General features: G+C 41.8%; 1 protein-coding gene across 2 annotated transcripts in view; it reads left to right on the top strand.

Moving 5' to 3' along the window:
- Nucleotides 1–3,488: 3,488 nt before the first annotated feature.
- SYK (spleen associated tyrosine kinase) overlaps nucleotides 3,489–16,189 on the top strand; it is a 72,241-nt gene continuing 59,540 nt past the window's right edge. The window contains exons 1-2 of one of the 2 annotated variants that reach the window (XM_067568862.1): nucleotides 3,489–4,147; nucleotides 8,774–8,862. The gene's annotated coding sequence lies outside the window, so the exon portion shown is untranslated. Of the gene's footprint in view, nucleotides 4,148–8,773; nucleotides 8,863–10,180; nucleotides 10,270–16,189 lie in introns of those variants that run through there. The other variant, XM_067568863.1, reaches the window with a different exon arrangement.

A 16,189-nucleotide genomic window follows, 5' to 3' on the forward strand; every position in this document is an offset into this window, starting at 1 on the left:
CAGGCCAAGAACAGTCCCCATGGGACCCCACTTGATATGTCCTCCCAGTTTAACGGCAAACCATTGATAACTACTCTTTGAGTACACTTTTTTCCAATTAGTTGTGCACCCATGTTATGGTAATTTCAGGTAGACTGCATACAGCACACATTAAATATGAGTCAACAATACAGAATCATAGAATATTAGAGTTGGAAGGGACCTCAGGAGGTCATCTAGTCGAACCCCCTGCTCAAAGCAGGACTAACCTCAGCTATATCATCCCAGCCAGGGCTTTGTCAAGCCTCACCTTAAAAACCTCCAAGGATGGAGATTCCACCACCTCCCTAGGTAACGCATTCCAGTGCTTCACCACCCTCCTAGTGAAAAACTTTTTCCTAATGTCCAACCTAGACCTCCCCCTGCAACTTGAGACCGTTGCTCCTTGTTCTGTCATCTGCCACCACCGAGAACAGCCTAGCCCCATCCTCCCTGGAACCCCCTTTCAGGTAGTTAAAAGCTGCTATCAAATCCCCCCTCATTCTTCTCTTTTGCAGACTAAACAAGCCCAGTTCCTTCAGCCTCTCCTCATAAGTCCTGTGCTCCAGCCCCCTAATCATTTTGTTGCCCTCCGCTGGACTCTCTCCAACTTGTCCACATCCTTTTTGTAGTGGGGGGCCCAAAACTGGACACAATATTCTAAATGCGGCCTCACCAATGCCGAATAGAGGGGAATAATCACTTCCCGTGACCTGCTGGCAATGCCCCTCCTAATGCAGCCCAATATGCCATTAGCCTTCTTGACAACCAGGGCACACTGCTGACTCATATCCAGCTTTTTATCCACTGTTACCCCCAGGTCCTTTTCTGCAGAGCTGCTGCCCAGCTCGTCGGTCCCCAGTCTATAGCTGTGCATGAGATTCTTCCTTCCTAAGTGGAGGACTCTGCACTTTTCTTTGTTGAACCTCATTAGATTTCTTTTGGCCCAATCCTCTAGTTTATTTAGGTCACTCTGTATCCTATCCCTACCTTGCAGGGTATCTACCACTCCCCCAGCTTAGTGTCGTCCGCAAACTTGCTGAGGGTGCAATCTACCCCATCCTCCAGATCATTAATGAAGATGTTGAACAAAACCGGACCCAGGACCAACCCCTGGGGCACTCCGCTTGTGACCGGTTGCCAGCTAGACATGGAGCCATTGATCACTACTCGTTGAGCCCTATGCTCTAGCCAGTTCTCTATCCATTTTATAGTCCATTCATCCAACCCATACTTCTTTAACTTGCTGATAAGAATACTGTGAGAGACAGTATCAAAAGCTTTGCTAAAGTCAAGGTATATCACATCCACCGCCTTCCCTACATCCACAGAGCCAGTCACCTCATCATAGAAAGCAATCAGGTTGGTCAGGCATGACTTTCCCTTAGTGAATCTGTGTTGACTGTTCCTGATCACCTTCCTCTCTTCCAAGCGCCTTAAAATGGATTCCTTAAGGACCTGCTCCATGATTTTTCCAGGGATTGAGGTGAGGCTGACTGGTCTGTAGTTTCCTGGATCCTCTTTCCTCCCTTTTTTGAAGATGGGCACTATATTTGCTTTTTTCCAGTCCTCAGGGACCTCCCCCTGTTGCCACGAGCTTTCAAAGATAATAGCCAATGACTCTGAAATCACCTCAGCCAACTCCCTCAGCACCCTCGGGTGCATTGCATCCGGCCCCATGGACTTGTGTATGTCTAAGCCTTCTAAATAGTCTTGGACCCGTTCCTTCAGCACTGCGGGATGTTCGCCTCCTTCCCATTCTGTGCCACCCAGTACAGCAGTGTGGGAGCTGATCTTGTCTGTGAAGACAGAAGCAAAAAAAGCATTGAGTACCTCAGCTTTCTCCACATCCTTCGTCACTAGGTCACCTCCCTCATTCTCTAAGGGGCCCACACTTTCCCGAATCTTCCTCTTGTTGGCAACATGCCTGTAGAAACCCTTCTTGTTCCCCTTCATGTCCCTTGCTAGCTGCAACTCCAATTGTGCTTTGGCCTTCCTGATTTCATTCCTGCACGTTCGAGCAGTGTTTATATAATCCTCCCTAGTCATCTGACCAAGCTTCCACTTCTTGTAAGCTTCTTTTTTGCGTTTAAGTTCACCAAGGACATCTTTGTTAAGCCAAGCTGGACACCTACCATATTTGCTATTCTTTCTGCACATCGGGATGGTTTGCTCTTGTGCCCTCAATAAGGTGTCTTTAAAATACAACCAGCTCTCTTGGGTTCCTTTCCCCCTCATATTAGCCTCCTATGGAACCCTGCCCATCAGTTCCCTGAGGGAGTCAAAGTCCGCTTTTCTGAAGTCCATGGTCCGTATCCTGCTGTTCTCCTTTCTTCCTTTTGTCAGGATCCTGAACTCGACCATCTCATGGTCACTGCTGCCTAGGTTGCCACCCACTTCTACTTCTCCTACCAAATCTTCCGTTTGTGAGCAACACGTCAAGAGAAGCACGGCCCCTAGTTGGTTGCTCCAGCACTTGCACCAGGAAATTGTCAGCGACACTCTCCAATATGATGCAGCTGTGAAAAGTGCTAATATCATAAGCTGGGATGTCAGAAAAGGAGTGTCATTTGTAAGATCCAGGAGGCAATTGTTCCACTCTACTCAGCACTAGTGAAGCCTCAGCTGCAATATTGTATCCAGTTTTTGGCACCACACCACAATTTTAAAAAGATGTGGACAAATTTGAGAGAGTCCAGAGGAAAACAACAAAAACATTGAGAGGTTTGGAAAACAAGAAAGATTGAAATAATTGGGCATGTTTAGTGAAGAGAAGGCTGGAGTGGGAGGCAAGGGAACACCTGATAACAGACTTCAACAGCCCTTAGGCTGTTATGAAGAGGATGGTTATCAATTGTTCTCCATGTCCACTGAACATAGAAGAGATAATGGGGCTGAATCCACATTAAGGGAGATTTAGGTTGGATATTAACACTTTCTAACTACAAAATGCTGCTTTTAACCCTCTTAATTTAAATTAAACAAGCACAGAAACAGTTTCCTTACCTTGTCAAATCTTTTTTTTCAACTTTTTTTTTTAAGTAGTTTACCTTTAACACAGTATTGTAAGGTATTTGCCCCCCCCCCACTCCCTCCCCCCTTTCCTCTCTGCTGCTGTGTGATTGCATACTCCTGGTTCCAAATGAGGTGTGTGGCTGAGAGGTCAGTTCCTAACTCGGAGGTTCTCCTGTAGAAGGAGAGGTTAAACACTGGGCCATGTTACCTAAGGAGGTGGTGGAATCAATTCCTCACGGGTGGTTTTTAAGAACAGGTTTCGACAAAGACCTGGCAGGGCTGCTCTAGGTTTACTTGGCCCTGCTTCAGCCAAGGGGGCTGGACTGGATGATCTCTCCAAGTCCCTTCTAGCCCTGTATTATTTTTTTAAATTTTGATTCTCCGAACCCCATTGTGGGTTCCTTTACCTCTTCTGGAACAGACAGAAAAGCGTGTTTGCAGATCCCCCAATGACAGGGGCCCGGTGGTAGGCAACGTCCCCAGGGAAGAGGCAGAGGCGTGGAACAGCGTGGAGTGTTTCACAGGGAGCGGGCAGGAGAAGACACCTAAGGCAAAGGCAGCCAGCGCCGAGCTGGTGCATCCTGACTCGGGAATGCGCTGCCCTCCCTGGACGCGTCAGGGCTGTTAAGCAAATGAAGGGGGGAGCAGCTGCGGTCCTGCCCAAGGAGGAAGTGTGTGAACTGAAACCTGGCTGGGAGGAAGTAGCCGGGGCTGCCGCAGAAAATGAGGAAGCGAAGGTTGCACTGGGTGGCCCTGCGCGGGCGCAGGTCTGGGTGGGAGGCAGGCAGCGCGCTGGAGGAGCGAGCGGGCCCCGACTGGTGTCTCAGCTGCAGCCCGCCCCGGCAGGGACTCCCGCGGGACTCCGCCGCTGCTGCCCCTCCGCTTCCGTCGTGCCGCTCCGGGCATCCCCCAGGGAGACCCGCCCTGCAGGGGGTGTGAACGCTGCAGCGGCCGAGCCGCCACCAGTCACACCCCGCCGCCTCGCTCAGCCGGGGAAGGGCGCCGCACCCGGAGAGGTTTCCCTCCCTGCCACCCCCCCCCCGACGCCGGGCCGCCGCTGCCGCACCTTCGGCCAGGATCCCAGCCGGCTGCGCTCCGCCTTCGCCTTGCCTAGGTAAGAGCCGCCGCCTGCCCCGGCAGGTGCGGGAGCCCTGGGCGGGGTGTTGCTTCCAACAGAGAAGACACGGAGGGTGTCTCCCTTTTCGTGGCTCAGCGGCGAGTCAGTCGATAGCTGATCTGCGAGTGGGGGAAGCTTCATGTACCGCCAGTGACAAGTTAGCCGTAGGAAATCCCCACCCAGCTGCGGACGGGCCCGGGACTAGCGAGCCTGGGCATGGATCGATTTCTTCCACGCAGAGGGTTTTAACCCCGCGGACTAAGTAACTAACTGCCCGTCGCAGCGCCTTTCCAGTCCGCCCTTTCCATGCAGCGTCCCAGGGTGTTTTGCAAGCTTCCCAGCGCGCTGTGGTGGCTCGAGAGCCGGAGCATGTGTTGAGGGTGCAAGTTGCATAATTCACAGCCCCCGCCGGCAGCAAAAGTTGTGAGCTATTCAAATGTGCAGTTTTTGTTGGGGCCCATCGCTAGGGTAACACGGACATTTCCTTCACCGGTAAAGCCAAAAGTTTCCCCAACTTTTGTTACATGAAAAGTAAATATAGGCTGTATAATTTGCAAAACAGTGAAGTAAATAATACAGAGAAAAGCACCCACCATACCACTGCAAATAAAAAAAAAATACAAATTAATTAGCCAAATTAAATTATTACCATGATACTTTTCTTTAAAAGTATTTAATAAATTCATGAGGAAAAAATGAACCGGGTAAAGACATACAAGAAGGCATATTCCACTAGCCGTTTACTATGAAAACAAATAATAAAATACACCAGTTTGAAAGAAAACAAAAAGCACTCTGTACATTACAACTGTCCAAATTCAACACGAAATAAATGAGCATATCTAGATACGTGATTGAGAAGCTGATTTGCTCTGTAAACAAAACAAACTATGCTTGCAGTTTGCATGGGATGATGTTATTGCCGGGATGCTAAATACAATATATTAGTTCAGATTTTTGAAGCCTAACAAAATTACTTTAATTTTTTTCTCTTTTTTTGTCAAATGTCTTTGATGATTTTTTTCCTAGAAAAAGATTGTAGACTTATTAGATACACTGAAATGAGTTGGATGCATTCACTACTATTTATTTCAGTTTTACACTAGTAGAGTCACAGCTACATAAAACTGGAGGAATATAGTGAGTTGTGTGTCAGTGGTGAGTTCAGTGACATAACATTTTGGGGCCAATCCAGCGTTCCTTTCTTAGGAACAAATACCACTGACTTCAGTGGAGCTGGATCAAACCCAAAGTCAGATTCCCTAAATTGGATCAAGTATAAGGTAGTTTTGGAAAAAATCTTGTGATGAAAATTTTTCCATAATTCAACCAGTCATTTACATTCTCACTTGTAATTTTTGTTAATATCCTTTATTTTGGGCCTTCTCCTGCAAGCCCTCCTGGAAAAAAATATTTGCATTTCCTGGACCTTTGGACCCAATTTTGCATTCTGATCCACATGCATTGACCCTGCACGTATTTGCTAAGAAGATCAGGGCAATAAACTGGTACAGCCTGAGAGCACTTGGAGTGGGTTACTTTTACAGGAACTACGAGGCTTTCCTTTCTTAGCCATTTGTTAAGCTTAAGTCTGATAAATGCAGAAATAAGGAAGCTTGAGACATGAGTGTTTTTATTTTCTGACAGTTTTTTTGTGGGGAGGAAGGTTAGGAGGAGGGCCTTGTCTCGTATAGATAAAACAACTCGGCATAAATGTTTCTAAAGCATTTTAGAAAGATCAGAATGACTAAACTGACAAATTGTTTGCTCTGATTTTCATGTTCAATTGAAGGGATCATTAAAATCCATGATTGTATTTTATAAGGCTTTCAGGTTTTGTTTCTACTTAAAAAATAATAAAGCCTAGTAAAATCAAAGAGGTATATTTTACTCTGTTAGACTTGTACTTTCAAGTCAGCATGATTGTGCTAATATAACTGAGAGCAGAATTTGATATAAAGTCTGGAAAAGAAATAACTGAAAGTTTATTTTTGGAAGCAGTTAACAGGTGTCTTTAAAAAGTACTAAAGGCCAAAAATAACATGTTAGAAGAGTGGAACTAACTCATTTTCAAAGTTTTAAACTTTAGTGACCTCACAATAGTGGCACTTTTGCATTTGCTGTCTTTCTTTCCTTTATAAGTGCCTAATCGTGCTCCCACAGAAGTCAATGGTAAAACTGCTGTTGAAGTCAGAAGAAACAGGCCTTAATTTCTTGAAGGCATATTATTTATTATTTACTGATCCTTTATTCAGTTTTGGCCTAATCCTGCAATACCACATCTGTGTGAGTTGTTGATCCCACGTAAGTCAATGGGTCCAGTCACACGAGTAAAGATTTTTCACACGGACAAGGGTTCGCAGAGTCAGTCCCTTTGCTTGTAATCTGAAAAATATCATTTTATTATAAGAAAAGAAATTTCACATGACAAAGGTCTTATCCTATTTTCATTTGAAATGACAAGAACATCTTTTTAATATCTAACTGTTCATTTATTGAAAATCCTCTCTTCTGTTTTGGTAAGTGAGTAGTCCCACTGATTACTCCCATGAGTAAAGACAAATCATGTGATTAAGCTTTACAGGATCAAACCTCTTGTCCTTATGCCCTGCACACTGTCTGCATAGTGGAACTCCTGAGGAATACACTAAGCAATTATGGCTGGTTTTGTTAGTATTATAATTTTGGAAATGCAAAAAGATATTTTGTTGCAAAGCTATAGTTAAAACTGCAGAAAGAAAATGCAGAAGTTAAGCTGCCAACAACATTAACTTGCTCATATGGCATACATTTTTATGATTTACATATTACCACTCAAAGAATAACAGCTAAAGCTATGCATTTAACCAGAAAAAAAGCAAACACAAATTACTATGTGCTTTATAGCTGAATTAAAGTTGCATTTGTACCCTTCAGTTTTGCATTCCCAGACTTTTTTGTGATTTTAAGTGAGCAATTGCAACATTGCTTTAAGGCAATGTTTTAACCCTAGTGGAAACTAAAGTTCCCCTCCCTGGGGTGAATCCACTAAGAGCACATAAGGCATTGTTGTTGCAGGGGGGTGCAATTAGTGCATCTGAAAGCCAGAGAGATCAATCAAGATCTCACTGTAGTATAAAATTATGGAGAAACATATATTCATTTGGCACAAAATATTACACGCCCCCCCCCCCCAGTGGAATAAAATTACATATAAAGTTTTTAGCTTCTCTTTTGGTTATTGTTCACATTCCAAAGTTAAAAATAGGTCATAACTTCCTGTCCATATAGTCAAATTGACTAAGTGAGCGCTGCAAAAAAGCGTAGAGAAGAAAAACCATTTTAACTTTATGGTTTGTTTTTTGGTATAACTGCACATGATTTCATCTGGCTTGCACTTTTGCCTCTTATGTTTTTATTCTTTTGCAAAGCAGTGAGATTTGTGGCATTGTGATATGAAAATCCAGCCTGTTGTAGTGAAGCAGCTCTTAGGCTGCTAATGCTGCTTAAATTCCCGGTGTGCGTGGAGAAGGGTTGGGGAAGCAGGTGCAATAATGGCAGAAAGTGTAAGAATAAAAATTGTACCAGGGAAATAAGTATTATAGAATTATACAGATACCTAAGGATTATAAAGCAGAGAAATATTTCCTAAGCCTTTTAAAAAACTGCATTAAAATCCATACCTCATCACAATTAGCAGTAGTTTCTCTCCTCTCCTACCCTCCTCCCCACCCCACATTATACACAGTCTCTTTTTTTCTCCCCTTGCTTATGTGTTGTTTTAAGTTGCTGAGGTAAGAGAGAGAAAAAACTATGATCGAGATCCATATTCTGACCTCATCTACATAGTCATAGAAAGGTCAGTGGAGTTGCTCTATATTTTAAATGATGTAACTGGGAGCAGAATCAGACTTCCGTGTGGTTAATTTAAAATGTACACCACTGAGCACCAGCAATCAAATTCTGCTCGCAGTTACACACATTTAAATCAAGAGGGACTCCATTGATTTTGTTGGAATTACTGTCAATTTAAAATGTCACAGAGGGAAACTGACACTCCAGAGTTATTTTTAATTTAAATTAGTTAATTGAGAGTAGAATTTGGCCCAAACACAGATAGTTTTTCAAAACTATTCTATATTCTGATACAGCAACATTTAAATTAAAAATCTGTTGTGGGAGTTTTATGTGTAAAGATTAGGAAAGTGCACAATAATTTGATTTGCTATCACCGATGTAGGTACATGCTCTTAGAACATCCATAAAAACCTGCATTTCTGTGCTCCCACTTTTGAAAATTTGTCCTTGCCTTCTGATGTGTGAATTGAGACAGTTTAATTCACTCAATCAAAAAGATGATTTTGACATGGTGGGAAGAATTTTTTAATATAAAATCTCATCCACACCTAAGCCTTGTTACATTGATAAGTTTACTTCATGTCTAATTTTAGTTCATGTCAAAGAAGATGTGTCAATTCATTAGGAAGCATTTTGCTAGGAGGTCCATAAAGCAGATAGTGGCATGTGGCGATTATTTTTGAAAATCAGGTAACTAGGTTAGCTGCCTTCTAGATCAAAGGAGTGTCCAATAAATTGACAGGAAATATGTCATTTTATCCAACTATGACCTATTTTTGTTAAAAGCAGACTCCCTGCTCTGAGGTTGTCAGGGTGCCAAGGAGCCATGTATGGAAAAGGTGATTGGTGAAGAGGGAACTCTTTTGGAGTGACAGGTAAATCTTTTATTCTCACTTCTGATGGGGGCTTTGTACGTCATGCAATGCCTGGGTAAACTGGACTTGATGTGTGGACAGAAAGAATAGTAAGGGTCTGATGGACATAAAAATCAAATCATACAGAAAAACATGCCAAAAGAGAAGTGCAGAGTTTCCATCTTACTATCCACTGGATATTTCTCTGTGTAGTAGTAACAGTAGGCACAGATACTAGTTAGCAGAGGCATCCCATGCCCAAACAAAGGCAAAGGGCCATAACATCCGTAATCTAGAAGCACATTCCTATATTGGCTTCTTCTGACAAGTGTCAAGCTGTAACAGTGAAGTCAGCAAGTAACAAGACCTGGTGTTCCAGCAACTCTCAATGACCCCAAGGGCAGGCAACCAAAAGAACCATTGTAAGCCCAAGAGAAAGAAGAAGCAAGGGACCCGCCAATCAGTGGTGAAGATGTTCTGAGTGTCATGGATAAGAAGATGAAGGAACAAGAGCGAGCAGCTTGGAAAAGAAGAGCAGCAGGTACCATAGATATTTGAGAATATTTCACAACACAGTTTCGGACTGGTGACAAAGAAGCTAGAGGGCTATGGAGATCTAACAGGTCACCATAGCAGCAAAGATAGGCTGAACCTCAGTGGTACCAGTATTAATCATTGTCCATACCTGATGTAGTGGGTAACGTACAGTCATTCACATTTAGATCACTTTGCAGCACAATAGCTAATTTTGCTCAAAAGACAGCACAAGAGAACATTTTTGGCTACCAAATATTTTCCCAGCCTAGCAGCTTCTTGCAGCAGCAGCAATGCAAAAACTAGAGACCGATTGCCCATTGGCCCAGAACATTCTGGGGCCAGGTGCATCCTCTTTATCAAGAGAATTTTCCCTCCCATTATGAAACTATTTCTGATTGCCTCATAAAATAGAGTGAATAAATGTCAGCAGTTTTAGCTGAGCTGCTTGTTGCGTGGAAACAGAACAATATCCAAAGGGCACAAAGCTAGGTCTTCTCTGGAATAGTTCAGACTAGTGACACACTGAAGTGTTAGGGGTGGTTTAGAGCCTTTCATTCCACAACATGTCTTTCAGACGTGTGTCCTGGTCAGTTGGTGAAGGCCCGGCAGGAAGAACTGGCTCCCCTGTTGGAGGAAAGTGTCAATGCCTCTTTTAGGGAGGCAGGTTGATAGCTTCCCTTAAGGAAGCCATTATGTGGACTTTGCTTAAGAAACCAACTCCTGACGTTCACCATCTGACTGTTAGCCAGTAAAACATCATCTGTTAGCAATATTTTTACTTTTTTTTCTTTTGTCTTTTCTTGATGGAACCCTTTCCTTCGGGAGTGAACTCTGCCAGAATAACTGTCTACATGGACATAGGGAAATGTAAATCGCACCCTTTCTACACAGGTGAGGGTTAATCTCACCTGTTTCTTGTTGATACCTTAATCTTAGAAGAAATTAGACCAACTAAGTATAGTTCCTGGTAAACTTTGCTGAACATCACTGGAGAAGCTTTACTGTGTACTGTAATCCTTTCTGTTCTAGGAGATGAGAAGGCAGACTAACTTGTTTGTGCAAGTTCCATCTTAATTTTGCACTTACTTTTAAGTCGGATGCTGCAAAATGTGTTTGTCAGTACAGATCTTGTGTACAATAACATCTTTCTGAATGAGGAAAGGACCTGATTCTGCCACTTTTACTCACATTGAGTTGTATCTTAGTACAATATGACTATTCACAGAGCAAGGTAATTTTCTGTGTAAAGGCAGTATAATGAGCCCAAAGTAAGTAAGGTGTCCATTTAGGTGCCTGATCAGTTTAGTATTAATCTGACTTGATGTGATCTGAGAGACAACCCAAAGAAGAAAAATATCTCAAGAGACACAACACTTTAGAAAACAGTTTTACAGCAAGTTTCAGTGCAATGAATGAAATATTGTGTGATTTAAGCCTTCTTACTTTGTTTAGTTAAGAATACCTGGTTATGGCGGTTGATAATAGCTTTTTAGTTAAGGAGAACACTATTATTTACGTTTAGGGCTTTTAGAACTGAATTTAACGCTGAGCTGTTCAAAGCTGACTAGGTGAATGGGAATCAAATCCTTTCGGGCAACTTTGGACATCTCAGCCTGACACTAGTTCTGTGAAATCCTTCGCTGGGTGAGAGATTAAACCCTTTTTAGGACAGCATGTTATTATTAGGTGTGTGTTCTGTATTCCAGTTGAATTTTTCTAAATGACCCTGGTAGCACTGAATAATTTTGAAAATGTACCACTAACTTTTGATAGGCCTATATTTAAATAAGGTTGTGCACGCATATCACCCACTGCAATGGCCTTGTACAGTTCTTTCTCAAGTAACAGGATGTTCAGTTTTTGCTGGAGGCTCTCTCATTTTGAGGGAAGTTTTGTCTTTTTCCTCCCATCTCCTGTTTTGGTTCTGGTGAGATCCTCCTTTATTAGGCAGCCTCAGTGTTCAGACTGGATACATTTGGATTCAGAGTAGCAGCTCAGGATTCTTTTCTTTGGCAATCGGGCTGAAAATCTCCAAGGTTGGTCTTTCTGGAAATTGAGTGTTCCTCTCCTACACCATGCCAGTACATCAATTTTTTCTCCTGGATGAACCCGGGAAGCTCAGGGGTACAGCAAACTTTTTTTTTTTTTTTTTTTTTTTTAAGTTAACCTCAAAACAGATTTGGATTCAGGTTCTGGGTGAATGTTTGATTCTTATTTTATCTTTACTGGTTTGTCACAATGGCCTAGGGATTACAATCCTAAACTCCTTTAAAAGGATAAGCTCTATCAGGAAATGTGCTTCACTTACTGCCACTGCCTCTCTGATCCTGAAAATATCCAGGATATTGGATAGACAACTATGGTTATTCTTAGTGTTTCTCCTTGCAAATATACTGAGAAAGTTCTTGTTTAATTCCTAAACTGCTTTTGCAAATTCTGTAAATTCATATCACAGTTCACCCTGCTCTGCTGTAATGGCTTCTTTTGGTTTCTATGTTTAGCATTTCAGCTACGTTGGTGGTTTTATTTTCACTTGTTTTGTGTTTGCTTTTCTCTTTACTTGTGTCCTTTTTGGTTGTTGCTTTTTTTAATTTCTTTTCTGTGCCATTGTACTTTGCATTTTTGTTAAATTGAGGCTGTGCCTAAACATAAAGCATAGAAAATAGCAAAGGCACAACTTCGCTGTACGACGACGTATGGCCAGGAATTAAGTGGGTGCAAACATGACAAACGAGGCATCGTTAAGCATGTTAGAAGGGGTGCAAAGGGGTGATAAAATAGCCAGAACATCCAGGATAAAGTCTAGTATGCCAGATTTCTTCTTGAGAGTTCTCAGGGAGCACATACTAGTGGGGCAGTTGTATCATAGAATGAATTGTATTAAATTAAACTTGGCTTGAACAACCCTCTCTGAGACTATGCCTTGTATATTCAGATTCAGCCTTGGGCAAACATTTCTGTCTTTGTTATTTAAAACCTCAAAATATTAGCGTATGTCACAGTTGCTCACTATGGGTCTGAATGAAGTGGATGGAAAGTCTTCCATTGATCTTGAGCTTTAGATCAGGTCCAATGAGCCTGAACCTTCTCCCGTTGAAGTCAGTGTTAGCTCTGACCATAACTTTGACTAGAGCATAATTGGGCCCGTAATTATACATATTCTCATTTACAATACATGTAATATATATACATTTGTATAGTATTATTCAGTGTATTCAAGTTAACAGTTTTACAAAATGTTTTCTCCTAGAGTGGAACTAAATTCATAAGAAAAAATGGACATAAAAATCCTTGCTTGCATGTTCTGTAATTCTGTAATAAGGAGAAAATATACCTCTAGTTGTTAGACCAAAAATTGGAATACTGTTTGCTGATAAGCTAGTTTTGCTTGTAAGAATATTAACTAGGCCAAAATCCTACACATACTGACTTATCATTTAGAGTACAAAGGAAGTCTTCAAAATCAGTATCCAATTCCTTTGGAAGAGCAATATGGGAAGCAGTCATCGTGCATCAAATATTTTAGAAAAAAGATGCATATTAATGCTGTTCAAATTTCTCTTCAATATGTAATCAGATAAATGGTAGTTAAAGGTGTAAAAGATCTATTGGATAATGTTTTGCTAAGATAGACTTTTCTCATCAGTATATATTCATTGTTTTGTCCAGTCTAGGTTTAATTGAGCCAAACAGTGAGGGTTCACACCATTTCCTTGGGAGACCATCACAGCATGCTACATCTTGGTGGTGGAAATTTTTTCAACCTGCATTTTCCTTTTTATTAATTTCATCCCAATACTCCCAACTATATCCTTGTGCATCACACTAAATTCCTCTATATCCTTGTTTTTACACCATTCAAATATTTGCAGACTTCTATCAATCAAAACCCCACTTTATTGCCAGGTAGCCATGCTCTTTTAATCTTCCTTTACAATTCAGTCCCTTTACTCCTGTGATTATGGCTGCAAGAGCAGAGTAACTTGCTGTCCACAGGTTTCTTTCAGCAATACTGTTTCTTTTCCTTACTGATGTTCATATTATTTGAATCATGTAGCATCTATTGGTGCCAGAGCGGTTGTTCTGGATATTGTATAAATTAGAAAAAAAGATGGTCCCTAAATATGAGGCAACAGATGGACATAATGGATGGGGAGGGAGCACAGACATAGTTCCTTTGTAACTCCTTCTAAATTAGTATTAGCTGTGACTGTAATTAATGTGCCACTAAACTCTAGCATAATTTGTTTTGTAGTTCTGCTTTCTGGATGTGTGTATGGTTTCAGTCTGTGTGTAAAGGTCTACTTCCCTGATATTACGCTCTTTGTCTTATGGCAAGGGTACGCAACACTGATTGCCTCATTAGAAACTTTGCCAGCAATCTGTGGTGGCTTCTAATTTGCTTATATATTTTCATTAAAAAAAAGAAAAGAAAAAGAAAAGAAAATGAACCATAATATTTGCTTATGCTTCTATCTTCCTTGTTAGGTTATTGTCACAGTTACAGGACGTGGTGAATTTTAGATCCCTTTGCTGTCCCTCTCAAGCACAGCCTTCTGTTAACAGGCTTTGCTTCCTTCACCTCTCATCCTGTGAGTCAGTCACTCTTAGACTGGATCTCTGGGCTGCAGGCCCCCCGTTTCCCACTTGTGGTAACCTGACAGACCCAACTGTATTTGGCACCTGCAAAAAATTTCCCTGCCGGAGCCTGTGTCCAGCAGCTGATTAAAGTGACTCAAATATCTTTTTAAAAACCAATGTATTGCTTATTCACCTGAAAGGATATAACAAGCAGAGCAAAGTGTTAAAATAACAAAAGGCATGCATGCCTGGGTTTTATCCTTTCCTTGCACATTTTGGTAAATTTCACTTAGTCCAGGTACCCCCTCTTCTGAGCTAGAAGGGGCAGACTACTCTAATGCAGTTTCTTTATCCCAGCTCTCTCCTGCAGTGTCTTCCCTGAGCAGCTGCTGCTCACTTACCACTTCCTCTCCATCCCCATCTCTAGGCAGGGTTTTTTACAGTTCAGTATCCTTTTGAGTTTAGGCCACAGCCCTGGAAAAATAATCCAGGTAATCTGGCAGGAGGTAGGTCTGGGGTGGGTAGGCGCTTCCCAATTAATAGCCCACCCATTGTTTTTCTTAAGGACCCTTGAATTATTTCCCCTCCTGTGCCCTCTCCCCTGCCCACCAAATATCTTATTTCTAATCATTGTTTGTTTCCTGCTTGTTTTTCCACAGGCCCATACTAACTACTGAATTGAACCAGTCCAGTCAGACATTCCAGTAGCCAGCGTAGAGCCAGATGGGGTTATCTTAATAGCTAGGCAACACATTCGTAAAATTGTTACAGATTTATTCTGTTCTCCACAATAATAGATACTGCTTGTTGTCTGAGTGAACATAAGTAAAACACCAGTTTATAGCTTGGTCTTCACTATGCTGTTTCATGGGTAGGGCAGGTTAGGGGCTACGGACTGCAGCTGTTTCTAAAGTCACACATTATGTATCCCTGTCCTCTGTTATGGTACTTTATTCTCCTTCTCACTTTGGCCCAAATGCTTTTCCTTGTAAAAAGATTAAGGATAAGATTATCACACTCATGCTTAGTAGCGCCTTATGCCGTGATTAGACTATCGAAATAAATAGGACTACTCGTGGATTAAGATACTACTCCATGTGAGTAAGAGTGCCAGAATCTGTCTTTAAGTAAATAGGCTTTGCACAGGATAGTTCCCCGGGGACTGGGGAAGACAGATCTTCCGTGGCTCCCCTCCACATTTGCCTGTGTGGCTCTGCATGGAGTTTTGGTCTGGTGTATCTGTATTGTTATGCATCCTCTGCCCATTCCCTCACACCTCTCCTAGCCTGTCCGGAAGTTATCCGTTGACCCTCACTCCACATTAGTCTGGATGGAATCTTGGTGGGGTGCTAAGCAATGGTTGCTAGGGAAACACACTGGGCTCCTACAGTGGTATGAGATTTGTGCTGTAATCAACTTCTCTTAGTTGCTACTGGATTGTTGCTCTTAGAACTGTATTTGAATCCCAGAAAGGAAGGCTAGTTAGTTATGTAGGGATCCACTGTACAAGGAACAACTCCAGAAAGAGACGTTGTCTAGGGCTTTTCACCTCTGTTTGTGTAGCCATGCATGTCGATGTGTCATTATATCAAAAGTTTAAACATTGTCACGTGACCTGAATATTCCTAACAATTCTTGAAGAAGAATTTAGGCAAACCAAAGATTCTCTGCTATTGTTATGGATAAATGGATTATAAATCTTAGAGGCCTCTAAGGATTCTTGCTGTTGTTATTTCTGTTGTGATTGAGAAATCTTCAGGGTTGTGGTTTTTTTTTTTTTTAATGGAGCTTCTTGTTTCTGTGTGCTTCAAGGATCTTTATTTCATTTTCTAAAAAAATTAAGAAGTAACGGTCTATCCCTGAGGCCAACCCTAGTATTTTGTCTTTGGCCATTCACAGTGCAACAGACAGTACGCATCTGCCTCTTGGTTAAACTGTGTGGCTTCTGAGTGTCTGCTAGCTGCAATGGAAAATGTAACAATCTCACAGACCTTTCCTTCTATGGACAGATAAACATCTAAATGCAGAAAAGCAATGCACTGGTGACTCTATGAGAATAACCAATCAAATCTCCATTGGGTATTTTGCAGAAATAAAATACTTCCGGTTTCAAATATTATCTACTCTAAACTTATGTGTTTACTCAGATAGGATGACTATCCAGAACGTAATTTTTAGGGCTTTCTGAGATAGCCAGAGTATAGAAGTTTAATCATACTGTCTCCACATT

This window comes from Emydura macquarii, unplaced genomic scaffold (assembly GCF_026122565.2).
Source record: "Emydura macquarii macquarii isolate MOO-44397 ecotype Brisbane River unplaced genomic scaffold, CSIRO-AGI_Emac_v2 contig_2897, whole genome shotgun sequence".
NCBI classification, from domain to species: Eukaryota; Metazoa; Chordata; order Testudines; family Chelidae; genus Emydura; species Emydura macquarii.